Below are 17721 nucleotides of genomic sequence, written 5' to 3'. Positions count from 1 at the left end.
ACCTGGGCAGGATTAGCGACAACTTGCTGCCCAGGTAACTACCACCTGGGCAATCTTCAACCTTAGCAATGGCCAGCGTGTATTTGCTTTGTTCAGCTGCTGTGTTTGCTTTTCTAACTGCTAATGGCCCACAGTTAGAGGGTTAATGAGGCAATAGGTGCTCTTCTGGCTAATTAAACTCTCAGCAAATGTGAAGCATTAGGTCAGATGATCTGAGTTCTCATTTGTCCGGAGGGATATGTTAATAGGAAAACTCTTTCCCTTTACTCATTTGAATATTCTAAGGGCATGGGGAGAAGGTGTAGCTCGTGGGAGAGGGAGTTTGTCCCCACATCATTTAAGGGGAAAGGATGTGGCCATCAATGTGGCTTGATGAGTTTTGTTATAGTTCTAGAGATTCTCAGGATGGCAGGATGGTTCACAGCTGGGCCCCTCATTGGGCAGGAAACAGCCTCACCCAAGGTCACTATCCACGTCTGACTGGGGTGGTTCACTGCCAATGACTGCTGAAGCAGGCATCTGAAGTGCCAGCCCCTTGCCTCAATTTGAGACAACATAGAAGGATTATCCACAATCTAGAGCTCTCTGCAGGTACAGCCAAGGCCTCCGTTGCAGCTGCTTCCTGGGCTCAATCTTATCTTCTCATTTCCTCATAGGAGAATCTCCTGGGAACACTCCCTCAAGACCTTCTGCATGTAGCAGTCTGTGTCAGTCTTTCTAGGGATCCTAACTTGGGATACACACATATTGCATCATCTCTTCAGCAGGAGCTCCCATCTGCACCTCCCCAAAGTAGTGTCTGATGCAGAATGCTCATTTGACATTTATTGAATGAGCGGATGAACGAGTGAAGACAAATCTTGGTTGATGGGGTGGGAGAAGTTGTGAATTGTGCTTTGGCCTTGAGTTGAGCTCTGCATTCTAACAGATGGGGTTTCATTGTGTTAACCAGGATGGTCTTGATCTCCTGACCTCATGATCCACCCGCCTCGGCCTCCCAAAGTGCTGGAACTACAGGTGTGAGCCACTGCACCTGGCCTCTAACATGCTCTTTTGAACTCACTCCCATGTTGCTTTTTCTTTCAAGGACACCAGTAACATTCTCAAGGACACCAGCAACCTTGATTCTTCTCAAGGACACCAGTGACATTCACGTTGTCAAACCAAACAATCCACTTTCCCTTCTTGTGTTACTTGACCTGTCAGCACCACTGACCTGCTGGGCACCTGCACAGATTCCTACATGCAGTGGGTTGGGAACAATGAGCCTGGAGGGTTCATGGCTTTAGAGCAAGTGGAGGGAAGTCTGCCCTTTGCCTAGGGAGAGTTATTACTTCCTCCCTGAAGGCTGCTTGCTATAAGCACAACCCTGAGACACAGCCCAGGCAAGGAGCAATCAGGACCATGCAGTCGGGGCATAGCTGGCAAGAAAATGCAGTGACATGCAGGTTCAGGTGGAAGGCCTCTTCAAAAAGTGTGTGTCCCAAAGGCAATCATTCTCAAATTCCTCAACCCTCGTTCTCCGGCGTCAGTCAAGGTTAGTCTTACTATTAACTAATTATCAGAAAATATCCCCATATTAACACACACCTAATAATGATTATAAGGATAACTCACATGTATTGAGCGTCTACCATGCGGTGACCCTGACTATGGCCTCATTTAATCTCCACAACCTCTCGGTAAGGAAAATATTGTTTGGCTCATATAGATTAAGTAATTCAATAGAGAACAGTAAGCAGTGGAACTGATATTCAAACCCACATATGCTTGGCTGGGCATGGTTGCTCATGCTTGTAATCCCAGAACTTTGGGATGCCAAGGTGGGAGGATCCCTTGACAACAGGAGTTTGAGATTAGCTTGGGCAACACAGTGAGACCCAGTCTCTACAAAAAAATTAAAAAATTAGACAGGCGTGATAGCACACACCCATAGTCTCAGCTACTCGGGAGGCTGAGGTGGATCACTTGAGCCCAGGAAGTTAAGGGGGCAGTGAGCAATGATTGCACCACCGCATTGTAGCCTGGGTGACACAGTGAGACCCTGTCTCTAAAAAAACACACAAACCGAACCAACACACACAGAGAACCTGTTTGCTTGATTCTAAATCTGTCCTCTTTATGCCTCATCACCCTTCCTGATAGGATTAAATGTGCAGCATTGCATGACTTACACATATAAGAGAGTAAAGAAGGAAGGAAGAGGACCAAGAATCACGTTTTAAGAAATACTTGAAGAAGCCAAATGGTGAATTTTTAGAAAGAGGGGTGGTGAACAATAGTGTATGGAAGCTCAGGCAGATGAGGTCTGAGGACAGAGCAGTGCTTGGCCGCTTGTGTAGAAAAAGGGCTTTGGGTGGGAGCATGCTTATCTTCTTCTGTCTGTTGGTCATGAGTTAGAGTTGGGTTTTCAGGTTAGCTGATTGACAGCTTATACATTTTGTAAGATACAAGAACTCAAGACAATGTAAATCCAAGGGTGGAGTGGAGGTAAGGGCCGATGGAGCAACTCACAGCACCAGCCAGCTGCAGATGCAGATGTGAGAGGCAGCAGGCAGGATGACTGATGGTGGAGCCCATGGGCTTTGGTGTAAGACTTGGCTTCAAACCCCTGGACATCATTTTTAGCTCTTTGGAGAGTTAGGTCTTAGGAGAATCTTTTTATATCAGATTCTGAATTAATTGAATGTAATCAATAGCTATTGAGAAAGGAAGATGAAAAATACACAGTCTTCATTGTGACATAGATAAATCCCATGCATAGGAAAAGCTTTTAATTTGAAATTTTACATAGAGTTTTTGTTTAGCTTTTTTTTTTTTTTTTTAAACTTGTAAACGGCACACATCATCATTTTCCTCAGCTGAGTAATATCCAACCCTGGTGAATAGTAGAGAAGTAATTATTTCATTTACTTTATCTCTGTCATTTTTTCCAAGGGGGAGTGGGTCTGTGAAATTTTCAGAAGCTCAATGTATCTGACTTGCAAATTAGCAGAGCTGAAAGGTGGACAGGCTACCTTACTGTGTCATCTTGGAGAGACACCTGATTGCAGAAGAAAATAAAGGTATTTAAATGGCACTTAGAGAATGTTTTCTACCCTGGACTTTGTTTCCTCGTTCATTCATCCCACAAATGTTTGTCAAACACTCTCTATGCCAACCATTGTTTTGAGGGTTTAATCAGAATTAAAGCTAGAAGAAAACACATGAGCCCTTTGTTGATCAAAACTATCCAATAGCTTTCTTCTTCCATTCTATCAATCTTATATTCATCTGATTACTCTTAAATCCCAATATTCCAATACACAAAGTCTCCTTTCTCTCCAGCCAACTGGTCAACTCTTTGCACCTAACTCACCACCCCATCTTGTTCGTGTTGTCGCCATTCTACATGCCGGGAACGTTCACTCCTCTTCAGTGTATAATTTTTTTTCCCGTCGGATCGTAATTCAAGTCCCACTACTTTCATGAAGCCCTCCTCACCTGCTTTAGCCTGTGAGACTCCTGGAATCCTTCTAACAGCTCTCATGCCCGGATGAGTTTTTCTGATTATAAAAATGTTGCTGGATGAGTAAGGAAAACTTGAAAGAGAAGGAAATATATCATCTTAGTTCTTCTTTGCAGAGAATATTATACTTAGCATCTTGTGAATTTTTTATATGGACTTAAAAAAGAACTGATGTAATAATGCATATAAAATTTTATATCATTTCTTCTACTTAATGTTATATAATTACTATTTCTCCAAGTTATTAAAAACTTTCAGTTATTATTTGTAACATTTGCCTGATTTTCCATTTGAGGTGTGTACCATAATTTACTCAATAATTCCCCTGTCATGAAAAATGTAGTTTGAATTTAGTTTTTTCCTATTATAAATAACCCTGAGATAAACATAAAGCTTTCTCCATGTTATAAATTATTTACTTAATTAAAAATCTTAGAATCGGAATTACTATATCAAATGATGTAAACATGTTGATATATATTGCAAAATTGTTGTACAAAAGGTTAATATTAATTTTCATTCTTGAGTAGAGAGTTATTTCACCATATCCTCATTAGCACTAAGTCTTCTTTAATAAAAACAAAACAAAAAACTTTGCTAACTTGTGTCATCTGTTTGTTATTTGGCATATGCAGCACTGATCTTCTTCCCCAAATACATTAGTCACCACACTCCCAAATCAGAGTCAGGTTATAATTTAGATTGTACTATTGATTTGAATACCCACTTAGAGCTCTGGAACCTCCCACCTCACGTGTTGAAAAGTGACTGTGCCTTCTACAAAGTAGGCTGCGGTGACAATGAGAATTGACAGCTCCTTCTCCTCTAGAATGGTCCTCTTCTGTTGGGATGCAGTCTCAGGGGTCCCTGTGTTCCTTCTCCCTTTCTTCGTACTGGCCCCTTCTTTGGGCAATGTGTAATGTTCCAGGAGCCTTGGTGGCTTTAACCAACAGCTTCTTGCTGTTTCCTCAGTTGGCAGTGTGGAGTTACACGTTTTCCCCCCAGCATTTGTCAGTGTTGAACATATTTTTCTCATAACTGCTCCCCTCTACTGCGATGTGAGATCCTATCAATATCGTTCTAATGGATCTGTCTTTCCTTCATTTCCTGTGTGGATTCTGCCGACGCCAACATGTGGGTTCTCCAATTGTCTTCCTGGCCTCTCATTCTACGGTCTTCCTGGGCAACTCCCCCTGCCTCCAAGGCAGACTTATCTCGGTGTAACAACTAGGATTTTAAAATTGTATTTTATATTACATTACATAATTATATTGGATACTTTTATTACATATTTTTATTTAATTTATTCAGTTATTTAACTTATTTAATTTTATTACATAATTCATTACATAATGACTATGACAATTTTCAAAATTACATTAAATGTATCTTGGTGCAAAATCTGTAACTGAAATCTTCCCCCTGCTCCTGAGCTTCAGCCTAATATTCCAACACCTACTAAGTATTTCCATCCGGCTGTCTTCTGAGGTTGTAAGGAAAAGTTCTCTGGGAAGGAAACTGGAGGAAAGAGACTTTATTCCAGCAAACAGCTGACAAACCAGGGAGATGCAGCCTCTGGTGTAAACAAAGATGTGTTCCAGAGAACAAAGGGAGGGTTTGGTGTTTTTTAAAATTTTATTTTATTTTTATTTTTTATTTGAGGAGGGAGTCTTGCTGTCACCCAAGCTAGAGTGCAGTGGCATGATCTCGTCTCACCACAACCTCCACCTCCTGGGTTCAAGTGATTCTCCTGCCTCAGTTTCCCAAGTAGCTGAGGCTAGGTTTTATAGCAAACGTTTCTGCCCAATCAGGTTTAATTATGCAAATGAAAATTCAAACTGATTGGTCAACACACCGGAGCCCTGATTGGTTGATACAGCTGAACTCTGATTGGTTGGTTCAGATGAAAGCTCGCCTTTGTTGGTTTAGGTGAGCTCTAATTGGTTGATTCAGGTAAGCTCTGATTGGTTGGTTCAAGCGAGCTCTGAAAGTTCCAAAGTTAAATAGAGGTGTGTGTTTTGGGTAACTCAGGTGCTTGTGTGACCTCCAGTCAACAAATGCCTACTTGGCTGTATTTAAAATTTGTGCCTGGTTAGCTGCATGGGGTCCATCTTGAAGGATTGGCTTTCAGGTTCACATCTGTGTATACGACCTTCAAGGTCAGCATGTCCATACAGTGATTGTTCCTCTGGCCTCACAACCCTTTCTCCTTCTCCTGTGTCCTCTAGACAGCCGGATAATACCATCTTCCCATTAGTTCTGTGATATGGTTTGGCTGTGTCCCCACCCAAATCTCATCTTGAATTCCCACGTCTGTGGGAGGGACCTGCTGGGAGGTAATTGAATCATGGGGGTGGGTCTTTCCTGTGCTGTTCTCCTGATAGTGAATAAGTCTCATGAGATCTGATGGTTTTATAAGTGGGAGTTTCCCTGCACAAGCTCTTTCTCTTTGCCTGCCTCCATTCACAGATGTGACGTGCTCCTCTTTGCCTTCCACCATGATTGTGAGGCCTCCCCAGCCAGGTGAAACTGTAAGTCCAATTAAACCTCCTTCTTTTGTAAATTGCCCAGTCTCCAGTATGTTTGTTTTATCAGCAGCATGAAAACGGACTAATACACTCTGTAAACTAGAAAAGTAGGGGTTCTGCAGTCCTCATTGTTGGTACCCTGGACTGCCAAGGTAAAGCTTTGCTAGTCTTCCTGTCTCCAGACCCGCCCTATACCCTTGAGTCGGAGTGACCTTCTTCAATTTGCTTAGAGGCCTTTAATAGCTGGTCATCATCAGGATTAAGTTAGAAATCCTGAGTTTAGTACACAAAACCGCACAGCACCTGGTCTCTGCTACCTCTCCAGCTTTTCTGGTATAATATTCTAATTGTCTCTTACAAGGACCCGGGCTGCATGAATTCCGGTTGCTTCTTAATTGAGCGATGTCAGAATCCTTTCTCGTTTTCTGTAACAGATTCCTATGGGCAGTGTCATGCTTTGCAGTTTGTGAATTTTCAGAAAGCCTAACGGGTGAGGCACCAACCCTAGAGCCCTGTGGTCACACCTCACATGCCCTGTCTGGGGAAAGACAGCAATTTTGTGTTCTAACTCCTTCTGACGGTCATTCGCTGTGTGATCTTGCGAGAAACACCTGAGTTTTTGGGCTTCAGTTTGCTCATCTGTGGAATGAGCTAGTCAAAGGGAACCTGGAAATGATTGCTAACGTCTCCTTAGGTGACCTCATTTGTGTCTGTTTTTGGTTAAAACCCTGAGCTGATGTAATATCAGAGCCAGGCATTAGAGGGCAGCATTAACTAAAATTTGCTGGGAAGTCCATCTATGCTGGACCTTATCTTGGAAGTTGGTTTTGTTTTGTTGCAGCAAATATTGATGATAAAATACAAAGCGAGCATACAGAGATATATACATTATGCGATCTTATGTGGATCATGTTAAGCATTTGGTTCTTTTCCTAAAAGTAATGGGAATACTTCAGATTTTGATGAAGATTCACAAAATAAGAGGTACTGAAGATTCACATGAAGATTCGCAAAGTGAGAGATACTGCTAAGACAAATCTAATCACTTCTGTTCACCTTTCCAATTATTATAGGAGAATTTTTTTAAATACTGAGGCAGAATATTCATAGAATCAGTGAGTCACTCTATATACGAAAGTAAGAGAAACTGATTAGTCTTAGGCAATTGGCATGAACATAGTAAAAAAAAATAATAGTTTCTCCTGAAATTGATCAAATAATTGTGAGTCTTTGAAAAATTACAGTGAATTAATATTAATCTTTATAAATTGGTATATTTTTGTAATCTGAATATTTCTGTGCATGTGAGTGTGAGATGCTAATATTTAATGCTGCACAGTTCTCTTTTACAATATGCCAGGCTATATAGTTTAAACGTTTGAGTTGAAAAAAGACATTAATAACCAGTGGGGCCCTTTGTGGCCATCACTGAAGTGGGAGTGGCCAAAATGAAGTTCAATCTCTTTGTGACTTCTGACTGAAGCAGTAACTGCAAAAGGCATTTCGATGCGCCTTCCTACATTCACAGAACTGTTATGTCCTCCCCTCTTTCCAAAGAGCTGAGACAGAAAGAAGTACAGCGTTTGATCCATGCCCATCTGAAAGGATGATGAAGTTCTGGTTGTGTGAGGGCACCATAAAGGTCAGCAAATTGGCAAAGTAGTCCAGATTTACAGAGAGAAATATGTCATCTACATTGAATGCAGCAAGAAAAGGCTAACGACACAACTGTCTGTGTAGACTTTCCCCCCAGCAAGGGGGTTTTCAGTAGACTAAAACTGGACAAAGACCGCAAAAAGATCCTTGCACGGAAAGCCAAATCTCACCAAGTAGGAAAGGAAAAGGGCAAATACAAGGAGAAAACAATTGAGAAGATGCGGGAAGAAAGTAATCTTATATACAAGCTTTCATTAAAAGTTGAAAAAAAAACTGGCGGGGATAATGTAACACAGATGTAGTATAGGAAGAGGTTAAAAGTGTCTGCATGCATACGTGAGTGTGTGTGTGCTTGTACGTGTTCATGTGTGTATGCATGGGTGCATGAATGTGTTCTTGTGGTATGTGTGCTTGCCTGTGTGTGCATGTATGTAGGCTTGTACTGGTTCTTCTTTACTTTTTTGTTTTAATCAGAGGAAAGTGAGCAATAGGTGAAAAGAGAGAGAGTCTATTTTGATTTAAAAGTAATGTGGTGGCTGGCAGGGGGTGGGGGTGGGGGGGGTTAGAATTGCCCCTGGGGAAGGTAATGTTCTTGATTGCAAATCCTACAGCAGGTAAATAAGCCCTTCCATAATCAGAAAAAGCAGCTCGCCGTTCTCTAAGGAAGGGAAGGGTCTCCCAGGCAGCACCTGCTCTTGAATTGTGCAAATGTGAAGGAAAAGATTAAAAAAAAATTAGAGTGATCATGGCTGTCTCAGTCTGTTTATGCTTCTTTAACAAAAATGCCATGCACTGGGTGACTTATAAACAGCAGAAATTTATTTCTCAATATTCTGGAGGCTGGGAAGTCCAAGATCAAGGCTAAGGCAGGTTTGGTGTCAGGTTAGGGTCTGTTTCCTGGTTCTCACTCTGTCCTCACATGGCAGAAGGGGCAAACAAGCTCCTTTGGGCCTCTTTTCTAAGGCCACTAATCCCATTCATGAGGGCCCCATCCTCATGACCTCATCAACTCCAAAGCCCCACTTCTTAATACCATCACCTTGAGGGTAGGATTCAACATATGAATTTTGGAGGGACACAAACATTCAAAACATAGCAATGGCCAAACACACATTGCTAGGGAAGCTAAACAAGCTCATGCTTTCATACTTGAAGCCAAAAATGGCTTTAACATATTTTATAAAAACCAGCACAGTTGAGAGAAAATGGAGATTTAAAATTTCACATAAAGTAAATGGTGATACATCAAAGCCTAATCTGCCATCCATTTTCCTTTCATCTTCAATATTTTCATCAATATTTGGTTTTAAGACAATATTCATCAATATTATTTTATTTGATTCAATAATATAATTTATTTGGTTCAAAACCAATATTATTTTACAATATTGTCACAATATGACCACAAATTCAATTCTATACAGGAGGCCCTGAATATATGTCAAAGAAAATAATTGGTTTTAAAACAGTAATTTGGTTTTAAAAAGGGAAGGGGAAAGGAAATTAGAAGATAAACTAGATGACATGATTGTAAAGCAGACTTCGAGTTCAAAAAATGTACTTATCCTTTGGTTCAGGTTAGAAATCCAGTCAGTGTTGACTGAAATGAATAGAAGTTGTTCCAGGTCCTAAGCTGGGGAGAAGTTGCTGAACCATGGTCACTGATCCTTAAAGAATCATGAGTAGAATAAGACTGGTGGACAAATGTACATTCATTGTTTGTTGAAATATCAATTTAATAAAGTGAATTCTGCACACTACAGTTCTAGAAAATTGGCTTCAACATTGGACAATACTTTTAATTTGTGTGTGTGTGTTTGTGTGTGTGTGTGAGACAGGGTCTTGCTCTGTTTTTCAGGCTGGAGTGCAGTAGCACGATCTCAGCTCACTGCAGTCTCGACCTCAAGGGCTCAGGGCTCCTAGCTGCTCAGAAGGCTGAGGCAGGAGAATTGCTTGAACCTAGGAGGCAGAGGTTTCAGTAAGCCGAGACTGCACCACTGCATTCCAGCCTAGGCAACAGAGTGAGACTCCATCTCAAAGAAAAAAAAAAAGAAAATAGGGCAGCTAGGCATGGTGGTATACCCCTATAGTCCCAGCCATGTGGGAGGCTGAGGTGGAAGGACAATTTAAGCCCAAGAGTTTGAGTCTAGCCTGGGTAACACAGTGAGACCCCATCTCTAAAAACTAAATGAATAAATAAAAACTGGGCAGCTCCTTGATTAATATGTGACATATTTATTACAGGAACAGTTTGGCTTTTAAACTCACAGACAATATTGCTTTGTCTCTGAAGGGACGGCAGACATTTCCAGACCAACTCCTGAAAATGACTAATGGGAGCAAGAGTACCCAAAAGACTACAAATGCTTTCACCAAATCAGGGGTCAGTAAACTGTCCTACGTGATTCTGCAAGGAAACTGAAAGATCTATGAAACGTTTGAACAGAGACATTTTAGAGGATTTCTTTTAAATGATGAGAGGATTGAAGGAAATGAGGGTAAATTCTATTAGAGTTAGCCAATATCTGGAATTGGCAAGGAAGTAAAGATATCCCAATTTTGTTTGGATGGTAGAGATGGTTTAGAGAAGGTGGTCATTGCTAGGTTACTAAATTTGTTACTTTCCAGAAAAATCAAAGGAGAGATAAAGACATCAAATACTACACAAATATAATATGACAGTTGCCCATGAGCTTTTGAAACACTAACAACAAATTTAGTTGAGTTTCTGGATTTTGGTTTTGAAGTTTCAGTTGGTCCAACATGTTCTCAAAAGGATGTAGCCTTTACTGGATCTGATTAGGCATTATATGCATAAAATGTAATATCTTGAATTTCTACTGGAATTATTACCACCTGAGGAATTTCATAGTCCTAGTGATAAGAACAATCTGAATTATGGATTAAATTTTTTCTATGACATATATTCAGGGTCTTCTGTATAGAAATGAATTTGTGGTCATATTGTGACAATATTGTAAAATAATATTGATTTCTGCAAGGTCAAATGCAGCAGACAACAAGGCTTGCCAGCTGTCTTGCTCTACAACTTTCCATAGTAAAAGCAATCTCATGTAGAGACAACACCAGGGATTTGGAAAGAAGAGAGCTATGATTTGGATTCTAGAGAGCATGCTTTCAATGAATGAGTTCATGTTTTTGAGAATGGTTTGTACACTTTAAAATGTGCTATAAATGTGCATTCAACTTAAGTGAAATTGTCTGTGATACTCAGGACCCATTACAATTCAGATGAATGGATTTGGTAGCACCGGAAAGAGTGTAATTGAACTTTATAGGTTTCTTTGGTAAGAAAGCATCCTGTTCTCAATGACTCAGGGGTAGGTACACAATGTTCTGAACCAATAGGGTTTGTTAGGACACTTTCCAGTGATGAGTAGGATTTCTCTGAGGAGTACACGACTGTTACTCAGAGCAATTGATAAGGTAAGCAGGAGTTATGGCTTTGATATTTGCCGAATTTGCTTCCATCACTGCCTGCTTTTGTGCAGTTGCCCTGAATGTGGGATGGATGCAAAGAAGACTGTATTTAACTTACTGGCAAAAGGACGAGGAGGTGGGCGTCTATCAAGATAATGGTAAAGAGAAAACGTCAACAAAATGCAGGAAGAAGACACACACAGACTAACAGGAGCAAAAGATGAATGAGACTTTCACCCATTGGCACAGCAATAGAATGAGGAATAAAATAAAATATCTTCCAGGGTGATCGAAAGCTAGCATATTTTATAGATCATGATAGGTTAACGTTGTCAGATTTTCTGTAATCTACAAAACCTCATGATTGTTTCAGATAATTTACAATCCTGCATACTGCTATGCCTGTCAGGACTTGTTAAATTTCCACAAAATACAAAAGTTAATGACACTGTGAATCCTGAAGAGATACAACTATTATTCGTGGCCAGGCATAGTGGCTCATGCCTCTAATCCCAGCATTTTGGGAGGCCGAGGCAGAAGGATCACTTGAGCTCAGGAGTTTTAGGCCAGCCTGGGCAACACTGTGAGACCTCATCTCTACTAAAAATTTTAAAAAATCAGCCAGGCATGGTGGTGCATGACTGTATTCCTAGCTAGTCAGGAGCCTGAGGTGGGAGGATTGCTTGAGCCCAGGAGATTGGGGCTGCAGTGAGCTATAATCATGCCAATGTACTTCAGCCTGGGCAACAGAATGAGACCCTGTCTCAGAAAAACTCCAACAACATTAACAAAAAAACAAATGAACAATTGTTAGTCATGTGGAGTGATACTGCAAACTTAAACACGTTCCAAGCTATTCTTGCCTTGATCACTCTGTGTTAGCAGAGAAAGGGGACCTTGTTTAAAATATTAAATGGCCAGAACAATAGAGGGACAGTCTACTTGGATTTCCTGAGGAAATTGTTTTCCAAAAACAGCCCAAGAACAGCCCAAGAGAGCTGGTTTGTTATAGTTCTAATTGAGGAAGAGAGAAATTATCTATCTTGAGAACTTGGGTGAGAGGCTTGCTTTCTTCTCAGGGAGATTGTGGTGAAGAGACAGAAGACAGATCTGTACATAAACATGAGACAGTGACACAGATGTTTAAGAATTCTCTAACAATAGTCGAAAGTCTGGCCCATCACACAATGCATGTTCATGGTGAACCTAAATCATTTGTAGACAACCTACTTCAGGGTCAGGGCTTTATACGTAGCAGAGCAGCTCCCTTGCTGTGATCTACTGAAAGTCAGCTCTTGATTTGTAAAAAGTATAAATAAAACAGAAAAAAAAAAAAACTAAAAAAAAACTCCGAAGGAAATAACAACAAAAGCTAGTCTCTAAATACTCTTTGGCAAGGAGAACTGAAATACTTACAGACAAGTAATAAACCCACTGTTTTGCTTTAATCCCTTTGAAGGAATAAATTGTTGGCTTATCGAGGGTGCAGCGAAAGGACTGATCACCATCTGATTGATGAGTTTGTGAAGGAGTTCCCATAACTGAGCAGACGTGTTTTGTGCCTGGGCACTGGTGCTGCCTGTGGTCTCTGAGCAGTGGCCCACGAACGCTGGAGAACTGCAGGGAACAGAAGAGAGTAGGCATTTGCAGGCAGGCGAATGCCACTCTAGGGCACGTGTTAGTCAGGGTTCGCCAGAGAAACAGAACCAACAGGAGATCTAGTTACAAGTGTAGGAAGAGAGTTACTATGAGAGATTGGCTCACAGGATTAGGGGTGCCGAGAAGTCCTGTGAATTGCCATCTGTGGGTGGGAGATGCAGGAAAGCTGGTGGTGCAATGTGGTCCAAACCCAGGCCTGTGGGCCAGGAGAGTTGCCAGTGTGAGTCCTGGTCCATATGAAGGTCGGAGAACCAGGAGTGCCAGCAGCCAAAGGCTGGAGAAGGTGGGTATCCTGCTCCCAGAAGAGAGCGAGTCAGCCCCTCTGCTGCCTTTTTTTTCTATGTGGGTCCTTGAAGGATTGGATGATGCCCTTCCAAATCGGTGAGGGTGATTTTTTTCTACTCAGTTTATGGATTCAAAATTTGGTTCAGTCAATTAAACTAAAATACTAATGTCTCTGGAAACACCCTCACAGACATACCCAGAAATAATGTTTTACCAGCTATCTGGGCATCCTTTAGCCTGGTCAAGTTGACATTTAAAATTAACTATTGGCCGGGCACGGTGGCTCATGCCTGTAATCCCAGCACTTTGGGAGGCCGAGGTGGGCTGATCACCTGAGGTCGGGAGTTTGAGACCAGCCTGACCAACGTGGAGAAACCCTGTGACTACTAAAAATACAAAATTAGCCGAGCGTGGTGGCGCATGCCTGTAATCCCGGCTACTCCGGAGGCTGAGGCAGGAGAATTGCTTGAATCTGTGAGGCAAAGGTTGTTGTGAGCCGAGATGGCATCATTGCACTCCAGCCTGGGCAACAAGAGTGAAACTCTGTCTCAAAAAAAAAAAAAAAAAAAAAAATTAACTATCACAGTGTGTATAAGTGTATGTGTGTGTATATGCATGCATGTGTATATGTGTACATGTGTGTGCATGTATGTATATGTGTGTTTGAGTGTATGTATGTGCATATATGTATGTGTATGTGTATATGGGTGTATATGTATGCATGCATGTGCATATGTGTACGTGTGCATGTGTGTATGTTAAAGATCTCTCCTATAAACCTCAAGAAGGAAGCTGACAAGATTCTAGAGCAGATTATTAACCCAGCTGGTCACGCCTTCACTGTGCAGCTCCTGGGACCCACAGTCTAAGAATATCTTTTGCCTTTGCATGCCTGGGATGCCTCCTTCCCCTAACCTCTTTCCTGGTCCTCTTTTTTGTGGCTGCAGGACTGACCTGGCAGAACCATAGTCCAGTATACATGTTGAGGTTGTGAAAGACGGCTTCATCCACAAATATTAAATCTGCAGACTAAAATGCCTGTGATATTCATGTGTCTTTGGGGTGAGGTATGTCTCCCACAAATATTGAAAAGAAAGAAAGATAAGCTTGAGTGAAGAGCCCTGGAATCTCCGGAATCTGCAGCCGGTATGTCTTCAACTGTGCTCCATTGCCCATCATTGATGACTTTCTTCCTGGTTGATTTTCCAGCAATGATGAACCTATTGTCCTGTGAGTGTCACGTTTGGTAGGAACAGCCTTCTGCTTCTTCCCGATTACTCCCCCCTTCCTTTCTTTGTCAGGCTGATGCCTCCCTGTGGCTTGGCTTTGAACCTGGTGGAACATTTGGGGTTGCCCTCTGAGGCCTCCCTCCCTCCCAGTGAAGGCAGCTGGGGTCAGGCCTGCCTTGCTATCTCTTGAAAAGCACAGGCTGTCCTCATGATGGAGCCCTTGTCCACACCCATTCCACTCTTGGTTGCCTCATGCTGGCCACACTAAATTTGTCTCAGTGTTTCGAAAACACCAGTTATTTCACATCCTGTTGCTTCGTTCACAGTAATCTCTCTCTGGCATAATCTTTCCTGCCTGCCTCATGTACACTTATATCAGTTTCCTAGAACTGCTATAACACATTGACCAAAACTGGGTGGCTTAAAACTATGGAAACTTATTCTCTCACAGTTCTGAAGTCTGAAATTGAGGTGTTGGTAGGGCTACATTCCCTCTTGGGTATGTGGGTTCTTCAAATATAAGATGCTGACAATTGTAAGATGCATTATTATTTTATATACTACCTAAGAAAGAAAAAACTCTGCCAACTAACTTCTATCATGCTATCAACTTTAAGATGCATCCTAATTTCATTTTATGTGAAAAAATGTGAAATTAATGAAATACAGCATAACCTATAGAAAGTCAAATGAATTCCATTCTCTGGAATCCCAAGATTAGGATATATCAAACTGAATAAACAAATAAAGGCACATTGGCAAAATTGGCCAAGCACAAAGAGGTTAAGAGAGTGTAGCACTGGCTGTGGATGGAGGTATGTTCTTGAATGCAAGGATTTCCAAGGTAGCCTTCCTGATGGGGCAGGTGCAGACTCTCCTGTGCGGGGTCAGGTATGCACAGTTCTTGGAGCAGTTCCTAGAGATCATGTTAAGCTTCCATTTCCAGGCCTTACCAGTGTTTTCTAAGCAACCAAAATTCTTTGTCTCATTTCTGCTTATAAGGCATAGAGCAGTTTCTGTTTCTGGCACTGAGCTCCAGCTAATACAGTGTTTGAAACCAAACATGGTTGCAGGCAACTGAGTCAAGGTTGGAGTATTTGGATAGATTAAATTACGCTGAAGTAACAACTTCCAAATCTCACCAGCTTAACAAAATGAACTTCTGTTTGTCATTCATAGTGTCCAGGGCTTTGCTCTAGGTGGACATTCTGGGACTCAGGCTGATATGTTATTTTGGTATGCCAACCTGAGGCTCTGCGACAGGAGAAGGGAGCTGGAGAATTAGGTGCTGCATGCCAAATCAACATACAAAACTCAGTTGCATTTCCATATGCCAATAACAAATTGGTTGAAAAAGAAACAATATAATATTCCATGGTGTATATATAACATGTTTTCTTTATGCATTTATCTGTTCATCAACACTTAGGTTGGTTCCATATCTTGGCTACTGTGGAGTGCAGATATCTCTCTGACATACTAATTTCATTTCTTTGGATACATACCCAGTAGTGGGATTGCTGGATCAAGTGGTAGTTTTATTTTTAGCTCTTTGAGGAACCTCCAACAATTCTTCCTAATGGCCGTTACTCCCGACGGCTCTCTTGGATGCTGGGTGTCTCCTCTTTTCCTGCAGTTCACGCATGTAGAGCATCCAAGGTTGGGAGAAAACTCAGGGTGCTGAAGGCAGTAAGCTTTCAGTATTAAAGGGCAACTGTGTTCTCTGAAGTTGGAGTGTCTTCAGCTGTGGCTTATCCCCCGTCAGCAAGCACAGGTCCCTTGGCATGGATTCTGAGGAAGACCTTAGTGAAGAATGCACATTCCTAGCTCAGGCCAAACTCTGCAACCTTAGCAAACTATTCAATCTGTTATGTTCTTCTGATCATGTGTTACAACCTACAAATGGCAGAGCCGTTGGCACTCAAACACCTGATGTTTATCCCTGGTGTAATCCATGCTCCAGAGAGATAGGAAATCTTTCCTTTGTCTTCTAGGCCAGTTTGGGAAGGTGTTTACCCCTGGGACCAGGGGGTTCAAAATTCAGCAATAATTACTGATATGTTTTGGATATTTGTGCATTCCAAATCCCATGCAGAAATGTAATCCCCAGTGCTCGAGGCAGGGCCTGGTGGGAGGTGATTGGATCATGGATGGGATCCCTCATTAATGGTTCAGCGCCATCCCCTTGTGATGAGTTAGCTCTTGCTGTGAGTTTCTGGGAGATCTGGTTGTGTAAAGTGTGTGGCATTGTCCCCGCTTGCTCTCTCTTGCTCCCACTCTTGTGATGTGAGACAGGGGCTCCCAACTTACCTTCTGCTATCACTGTAAGCTACCTGTGGCCCTCCCCAGAAGCAGATGCCAGCACCATACTTCATGTCCAGCCTGCAGACCATGGGCCAATTGAACCCTTTTTCTTTATCAATTACCCAGTCTCAGGTATTCTTTCATCATGATGCAAGTGCCCTAATACCATCACTCCCATGTCCTAGTTTCAAGGAAAGCTGTTGTTTTAACCCCAGCCCAGGGAAACATGTGAAGATATAGCCTCACAAAATTGAATGTGGAACTCTTGGACTTATTCTTTACATGCCTGACTTAACAAACAAACAAACAAACAAACACTAGGAACAGTTGCACGTAAAAGACACTCAGTAAATATTTCTGGAACTGAATTTCAGGTAGGCCGTCTAGTCCCACTTGTTAATCCTAACCTCTGGGAAAGGTGGCTTCAGTTTTGTGAATGCTTAAGAAGCCTTAATGAGATTTAAGAATTTTTCCCAGGAACAAATAAGTTTTCATGTTATCCACCTCAGTGAACACTGTGACACTTTACATAACTCAGCATTCCTGCCCCATCAGCCTCAACTACCGGAGAAGGCGGCATTTCATTGATATCCCATTGAGGAGGCAGGGCCAGGGTCAGCCTGATTGACTGACACTCCTGTCTGCTCAGTGCCCCTCCTCCTCCCTCTCCTGCTCTGCTGTAGAGCCCAGGAGGGCAGCCTCTTCAGTCCTGGGTACTGCCTTCTCTGCCTGCTGCCTTCCAGCTGGGCTTGGCCACTGTGAGGCGCTGCTGAGAGCAGAAAGGGAAGCCGGAGTCCCAGTGCCACACCTCCCTTCTGTGGGGGACACAGCAGCGTCCATCACCCTAGTCATCCTGGCTGCCTCCCTCAGGCCCTCCGTGGTTGCTGCTGCTTCCAGGGTGCCCGGGCTCTGCCCCCAGCACTGCCTCTGCTTCTCTAGCCCAGGAGGGTAGCGGCTTCCTGGGTTTAAAAGCCTCTGGGTTGCTTGTTTCCTGACTGGCTTCTTTGTAGATACTCCCATCGTCTGATGACACATCTTCTGTTCAAATAAGCAGCATGGATTTTTCTATCCTGGTTCATGACTGATGCTGTTCCCTCCAGATGTCCCTGGT

This window comes from Macaca fascicularis, chromosome 9 (genome assembly GCF_037993035.2).
Source record: "Macaca fascicularis isolate 582-1 chromosome 9, T2T-MFA8v1.1".
NCBI classification, from domain to species: Eukaryota; Metazoa; Chordata; class Mammalia; order Primates; family Cercopithecidae; genus Macaca; species Macaca fascicularis.
Note: the sequence above shows the minus strand (reverse complement) of the source record.